General features: G+C 40.3%; 1 pseudogene; it reads right to left on the bottom strand.

Moving 5' to 3' along the window:
• On the bottom strand, window positions 6,693–7,196 carry LOC106503785 (annotated as a pseudogene).

The raw sequence follows: 7,749 nt of genomic DNA, 5'->3' as shown, positions 1-7,749 counted from the left end.
ATCAGTGTTGATGGCGACTGCAGCCATGATATTAAAAGATGCTTGCTCCCCTGGAAGGAAAACTATCATAAACCTAGACAGTGTATTAGAAAGCAGAGACATCACCTTGCCAACAAAGGTCTGCATAGTCAAAGCTTTGGTTTTTCCAGTATTCAGATGTGAGTTGGACCATAAAGAAGGCTGAGTGGGGAAGAATTGATGCTTTCGAACTGTGGTGCTGAAGAAGACTCGAGAGTCCCTTGGAAGCAAGGAGATCAAACCAGTCAAACCTGAAGAAAATAAACCCTGAATATAATTGAAAGGACTCATGCTGAAGCTGAAGCTTCAAAACTTTGGCCACCTGATGTGAAGAGCCAGTCATTGGAATAGACCCTGATGCTGGTAAAGATCGAAGGCAAAAGGAGAAGAGGGTGGCAGAGGATGAGATGGTTAGATAGCATCACCAACTTAATGGACTTGAATTTGAGCAAGCTCCAGGAGATAGTGGAGGATAGAGGAGCCTGACTTGCTGTAGTCCATTAGGTTGCAAAGAGTCAGATAGGACTTAGTGACTAAACAACAAGAATAAAAGAATATTGATGTTGAAGTTAAACAGTGCAGTGATCAGATTCTGGTTTCACCACTTAACAGCTGTGAAGAAATGGCGTGCTCCTTACCCTTCCTCATCAGCAAAAGGACCCCTATGTTTCCTTTTTTTTTTTTAATTGGAGGATAATTACTATACAATATTGTATTGGCTTCTGCCATACAGCAGTGTGAATCAGTCACAAGTAGAACACTGATGTTTCTCACCAGGCTGGGTTTTGCTTTGTGAGAGAATGTCTGTTAAAAAATAGCTTGCAGAAAACAGATCCTAAATAGTAAATATTAGCTATTATTGTTATTCTTAGTAGACAGGAGAGAAGGTGTGGAAAAGGAAGGAGAGCAGACACCAGTATCAGGCAGGAACCTTGGAAAATGATGAAGAATTTATAGCAGGAACTGAGATAGCACTTTGTTACCTCCAGTAGCAGTTTTTCTCCACAATGTCCTGACTGTCAAATAAGTAATTTTAAGCTTTCTTTTTCCCTTATTTCACTCTCCGGCTTGAAATCTCTTTATCTCCCTCTGCTAGTATCCTAATAGGAAGTTCATGTCTGCTCATAATCTGCTTTTTTTTTTTTTTTTCGAGTGTCCCAGGGTGAAGCCTCTACTGCTGCCGCCTGGCACTGCAGATGCTCTTTTCTTTGGCCACTTCTCGGCTGGAGTCCCACCTTGTCCTGTCATCTCCACTCCTGTTTCCCAGTAACCCCCCCCCCACCCTTCCCCCCGCCGCATCGAACAGCAGTGCCCTCCCACATTGAGTTGAGGGCTGCTTTTCGTGTTTTCTGAAATTATTTTCTGTAATTTAACTTTGCATTAGCAGTATCACTTGTCTTTTCAATAAGAGTGTTTCCTCAAGGTAGTGATTGTTCTATTTCTTGGTGTCCAACTGAGATGCTAATATCTGTAATTTATGTTTCTTAGAGAATTCTGAAAAAGAAGTCTGCATGTCCAATTACCCCTTTACTGATAATTTTGATAATGCATCTGAGGAATTAGGACTTTTTAAATCTAAAAACCACATGGGTCTGAGGTTCCCTCACCTATTACTGCCTTAAGTACTGTTTTCTCCAAGTGGTTATGCCGCCGTCATAGTCTATCAGTATCTCAGGAGCGCCCCCTACTGGGCAAATGGCTTTTGGATGACATCTGTTAACCTGAAGTTCAGGGCGAGCCTCATTTCTCTGCACCAAAGTTTCAGTCTACAAGCAAAGACAGGATGCTTAAAGCAATGATGCAACACCAGTGTGAATTAGTGGTGTTTTTTTTTCTTCCTAACCCACTGTCCCTTGGCTCTTGATGACTTTTTAAATGGAACAGTATTAAAATAATGTCTTTGAAGCACATGGATTCCTATCCTTGTTTAATTGTCTTGGCTTCAAAAGTTTACTCAAGCAAATCCAGGGTTCCATTCTTACATTGCACTTTTAGCCCCCTAGGATTATATAGGCAATTAAGCTATCCTTCCAAGTGTTCTAAATACTCATTATTAATCATTTTTAACATACCAAGTTCTGATATCCTCTGGGAAATTCTGTGTACTGCATTAGAGTGTCTTATGTCAGCTCTCCTACAAGGATAGAGCCATATACTTCAGCTCTGTTGTCAGATATGCCAAGGCTAAAACTTTGCTCTTGTTGGGATAATGACTTTGGGTTTTAGGTACACTTTCATGGCTTCATAAACTACCTAAGACCCACTCTGGATATGGTTCTCTTTTAAATGAAATTACTTTAAGCATAACTGAGCATAAAAAACGTTCAGTGACTAGAATCAGATTAAATTGGAAAATTAGATTAAATTATATACCACTGCTAATAGCAGCAGATACTCATATGGTGCTTCACACCACAGCCCTCCTCCTCTTCATTTACTGATAAGAAGCTGAAGCTCAGAAAAGTTCAGTTCAGTCGCTCAGTGTGTCCGACTCTTTGCGACCCCATGAATCGCAGCACGCCAGGCCTCCCTGTCCATCACCAGCTCCTGGAGTTCACTCAGACTCGCGTCCATCGAGTCAGTGATGCCATCCAGCCATCTTATCCTCTGTCTTCCCCTTCTCCTCCTGCCCCCAATCCCTTCCAGCATCAGAATCTTTTCCAATGAGTCAACTCTTAGCATGAGGTGGCCAGAGTACTGGAGTTTCAGCTTTAGCATCATTCCTTCCAAAGAACACCCGGGGCTGATCTCCTTCAGAATGGACTGGTTGGATCTCCTTGCAGTCCAAGGGACTCTCAAGAGTCTTCTCCAACACCACAGTTCAAATGCATCAATTCTTCGGCGCTCAGCCTTCTTCACAGTCCAACTCTCACATCCATACATGACCACAGGAAAAACCATAGCCTTGACTAGATGGACCTTAGTGGGCAAAGTAATATCTCTGCTTTTTTCATATGCTATCTAGGTTAGTCATAACTTTTCTTCCAGGGAGTAAGCGTCTTTTAATTTCATGGCTGCAATCACCATCTGCAGTGATTTTAGAGCCCCCCAAAATAAAGTCTGACACTGTTTCCACTGTTTCCCCATCTATTTTCCATGAAGTGATGGGACCGGATGCCATGATCTTCATTTTCTGGTAGAACCACAGTTCAAACCCCAGGAGGCTGTGAAACCAGTTATTTCTGTTAAAAAATGTTCTAGAAGAGAGCATATCTGTTTGTGTAATAAGTTATTGAAATTAAGGTACCTCTATAGTTTCAAATATATTATACGAAGTTAATAGGGAGGCTGCTGGTCACCTTATCTTTTAAGCAGAGACCGTGAGCAGTTATTCCTCTAATGAAATTAATGTAATTAAAAATCTCTTTTGTTTATGGGCTTGGTTGTAAAATCTCTGCAAATAAACACATGTGAATGTGCTAGCTGACCGTGCTAGGTGTTAGGTTTTATCACATGCACTTAACTAGAGGTGAGGTTGAACAGTTGTACGCCTCTCCCACACTCGGTGTCGCATTAGCATAGGTCTTCCTACTGGTTACTCTAAAGCTATAATTCAGATCTTAGGGCATGCAGAGTTTTATAGATAACTTGCTTTCTAAAACACTCAATTTCCGTATTTCTTTATTTTGTTATTTTAGGAGATTATGGGAACTAAAGTAACATTTTGTCATTCATGTCTTGTGTAAAGAGAATAGTTGAAAAATTGTATCACCCTATTGTTTTGTAATATCATGCAGCCAGTAAAAACGATTGAACTGTAGGCACTACTTGCCACCAGCGCTACCATCTCCACCTCCACTGCTACCGTTACTAGTAGCAAACGTTTGCTTGGCATTTGATTTGACTTAGGCAGTGTTCTGGCCTTCCTGGTGGCTCAGATGTTAAAGCGTCTGCCTGCAATGTGGGACACCTGGTGGGTTCAGTCCCTGGGTCAGAAAGATCCCCTGGAGAAGGAAATGGCAACCCACTCCGGTACTCTTGCCTAGAAAATTCCATGGACAGAGGAGCCTGGTAGGCTACAGCCCATGGGGTGGCAAAGAGCTGGACATGACTGAGCAACTTCACTTTTCACTTTAGGCAATGTTCTAAGCTCATCATGTATGTGAACTCATTTAATCTATCTCTGAAAGGATATGCAGGAAACTGATCATTGTGGTTCCTCTGGAAAGGGAGTCAGAGCAACTAGAGTCTAACTTAGAAATTTAGTTTCCACTGAATCCCTTTTTATTGGTTTGAAATTAACATACACATTGAATTGAAGATTAATTTTAATGTAATCATAACTTCATTAGTATTAAAGTAATATGAAAGTAGAAATTGAACATAAGTAGAAAAACAGCAAGTAGCTCATATCCACTATGGCTACAAATTGTTGTTTTTAAGAAATATTTTATTGTTGTTGTTCAGTTGCTCAGTTGGGTCCAACTCTTTGTGACCCCCATGGACTGCACACCGGGCTTCCCTGTCCTTCACTATCTCCTGGAGCTTGCTCAAACTCACGTCCACTGAATCGGTGATGCTGTCCAACCATCTCATCCTCTGTCACTCCCTTCTCCTCCTGCCTTCAGTCTTTCCCAGCATCAGAGTCTTTTCCAGTGAGTCAGCTCTTTACATCAGGTGGCCAAAATATTGGAGCTTCAGCATCAATCCTTCCAGTGAATACTCAGGGTTGATTTCCTTTAGGATTGACTGGTTTGATCTCCTTGTGCTATCCAAGGGACTCTCAAGAGTCTACTTCAGCACCACAGTTTGAAGGCATCAGTTCTTCAGTGCTCAGCCTTTTTTATTGTCCAGCTCTCACATCCATACATGACTGCTGGAAAAACCAGAGCTTTGACTATACGTACCTTTGTAGGCAAAGTAATGTCCCTGCTTTTTAATACACTGTCTAGGTTTGTCATAGCTTTCCTTCCAAGGAGCAAGCATCTTTTAATTTCGAGGCTGCAGTCACCATCCACAGTGATTTTGGAGCCCAGGAAAATAAAGTCTGTCACTCTTTCCATTTTTTCCCCATCTAGATTTAGCTCTCCTCTTTATTCCTATTTCCACTGTGCATAAGCACCTTCCACATCCTCCAGTGTTTTTAATAACACTGTATCATAATATCAGATCAATAGTTAATGTTCACATTATTATGAATATAAAAATGCCATTCACAGCACAACCATATACAAATTATAATTACTTTTCTTTATGCCATTTTCTGTTTTTTCCTGGAGTCAATTTTTCTTGTTTTTTTTTTTTTTTAACTGGTGGCATTTCTGTACCCTTGGAAAACTAGTATGGAATACGAGTTACACAAAAGTCTCTGGAGTCAGATTGCCTGGGATTCAGCCCAGTGCTGCTCCTTACTAGCTGTGTTGACCTACCTAGAAGCCTCTGCCTTCTTTTTCTTATCTGTAAAATAGGGGCAATACATACATCCATTGCATAAGGTTCAGATACAGTATGCGTGGAAGAGTGTCTGCCCATAGAAAGCATTCCATAAATGTTATCTGTTATTAATTGCTAATTCAACCTTGACACTCTGGATTTGTATGTTTCTTAATATACAGGCTCACAGCAATGAGTCTGTCAATTTCATCTTTGGGGAAATGTCTCCCAGATTCTTCCAATCTGCCCCACAAAGGAGTATTCACCCAAGCTAGGACAGTGCAAATTCTTATTCAGGATTTCCTCTGATAAAATTCACATTTTATTGCAAGACAAGACAGATTTAACCTAAAATTTTTCTTTGTTTGGGCCTCCTCCCTTCCCTTTAGTGTGTATTGTGCATCTGCGTTAAGCAGACCTCCTTAGGAGATAACTTTCCTAAACTTCCTTTTTTATCTCATTAAGGATCCCACCTCCAGGGGAGATAAACCTTTCTTCTTAATCTTGTAAGGGGTCATGAGTGACCCATGAGCCACTCCTCACTTTCTACCTGTAGATCTGGATTGTATAAACTGTGCTTATGAACAGTGCTCTGTCTCAGAAATTTAGGTAACTGTGCTTTGCCTTCTAATAAGCGGAAGAGTTCCCAGAGGTTTCTGAGAGGTTGTTCCCAGGTTATAACCCTCAGTTTGAATAGAATAAGATTTTCCTTTTTTTTTTTTTTTAGGTTTTTAAAATTATTTTTTATAAATTTATTTATTTTAATTGGAGGCTAATTACTTTACAATATTGTACTGGTTTTGCCATACATCAACATGAATCTGCCACAGGTATACACTTGTTCCCCATCCTGAACCCCTCTCCCACCTCCATTTCTCTCTTAAATCAGCTGGTTAGTTTTTTGTCACCATCTTTTACCTTCACCTTTCTTTCTTTTTTTTTTAAATTTGGAAATAATAATTTATTTCTTTTCCTCCCAAAACTATGAAAATTTACAAAAAAAAAAAAAAAAAATCAAAGTTTACAAGCTGCTCAGTTCAGACTGAGAGTGCAAGAGGTGGACCACAGTGGCCACTGGGTGTTCATCTACAGGTATACACTGACACGTGAAAGAAGCTCCCCCAGCTTTGTGCTCCTGCCTTCAGAGATGCTGCGGTTCTTCCCGGGCCCTCTCACACCACACTCGGGTCGTTAGGTCACCGGAATGATACAGAGGTTTTTGGGGTTTGGGCATTGTGGATTTTTTCTTTTTCTTTTCTTTTTTTGCCCTCCTGCTAGAAAACGAAATTTTCAGTTAATTTCTAAGAAATAAATTGGTCAATAAATTCATTTTGTTCTGCGTCTCCTTTCCACAAAGCTTCATGTGCAATGCGATACCCTTCAGGCTGCATTCTTTTCTGCTGTTAGTGCCTGAAGTTGCTGCTATTGGTCTTCTCTCTATCTTGCTGTAGATCTCAGCAAGTTCTGAGCACCAGTGGCCTTCGTCATTTCATTTTCTGCTTATTTTGCAAGTTGGTCAACAAGCTCAATTAAACCACCAGTTATTTTCTAAAATTGGCCCATTTTGTCCACAAAGTCCTTGCGCTCTTCCTTGAGCTCTCTAGTCTGCTGGGTAACCTCTGGGTCCAATACCTGCAGCTTGTTTAGCTCATCAAAGTGCAGCCCTGCTTCACCCAGGATGTCCTTGGCTCACCCTCCAGTCAGGCAGCCAGCGCCCTGCCTGGCAGCCTCAGCCACTGCTGTGGCTACAGGACCTACTTACCTCCCTGCTTTTTGGCTTTGGTCCCTTGTGTTCTGGACTCCATTTTTTCCTCTTTGTTGGCCTATGACTGTTTTTTAATGAAGCGTATCTTACAGCTTCTTGAGAAGGAGTTTTGGGGGAGTAATTTTTTTTAAAGGAAATTGCATGTCAGAAAATGTCCATTTTCTATTCTAATGCTAAGTAATAGTTTTGTTGAACATGTAATTCTAAAAGAAAAGTAATTTCTCTTCAGATTTGTGAAGGCATTTTTTCACTGTCTTATTTCCAGTATTGCTGTTGAGAGGTCTAAAGCTATTCTAATTCCTATCCTTAAATATGACTCTCTCCCTCCTTTTCTAGAATATAGGTTCTTCACTTTGACTCCAGTTTTAAAAAATTTTACAGTGATATGTAATTTTTAAATTTTTTTCTGAAATATAGTTGCTTTACTACAGTGATATATAATTAAAATTTAAAAGAAATGTGTGGATTCTTCTTTTCCGTAAAATATAACTCACTTTATGTACCATTCTGCTCTGTGCTTTTTTTTTCACTAAATGTATCCTCAAATGAGTATCAGCTTTCCAGTCCATACTGGAAAGCCTGTCTTATAAAGG

The sequence above is a fragment of the Capra hircus genome, chromosome 1 (genome assembly GCF_001704415.2).
Source record: "Capra hircus breed San Clemente chromosome 1, ASM170441v1, whole genome shotgun sequence".
In the NCBI taxonomy this organism is placed as follows: Eukaryota; Metazoa; Chordata; class Mammalia; order Artiodactyla; family Bovidae; genus Capra; species Capra hircus.
This window is presented reverse-complemented; position numbering and strand designations above follow the sequence as displayed.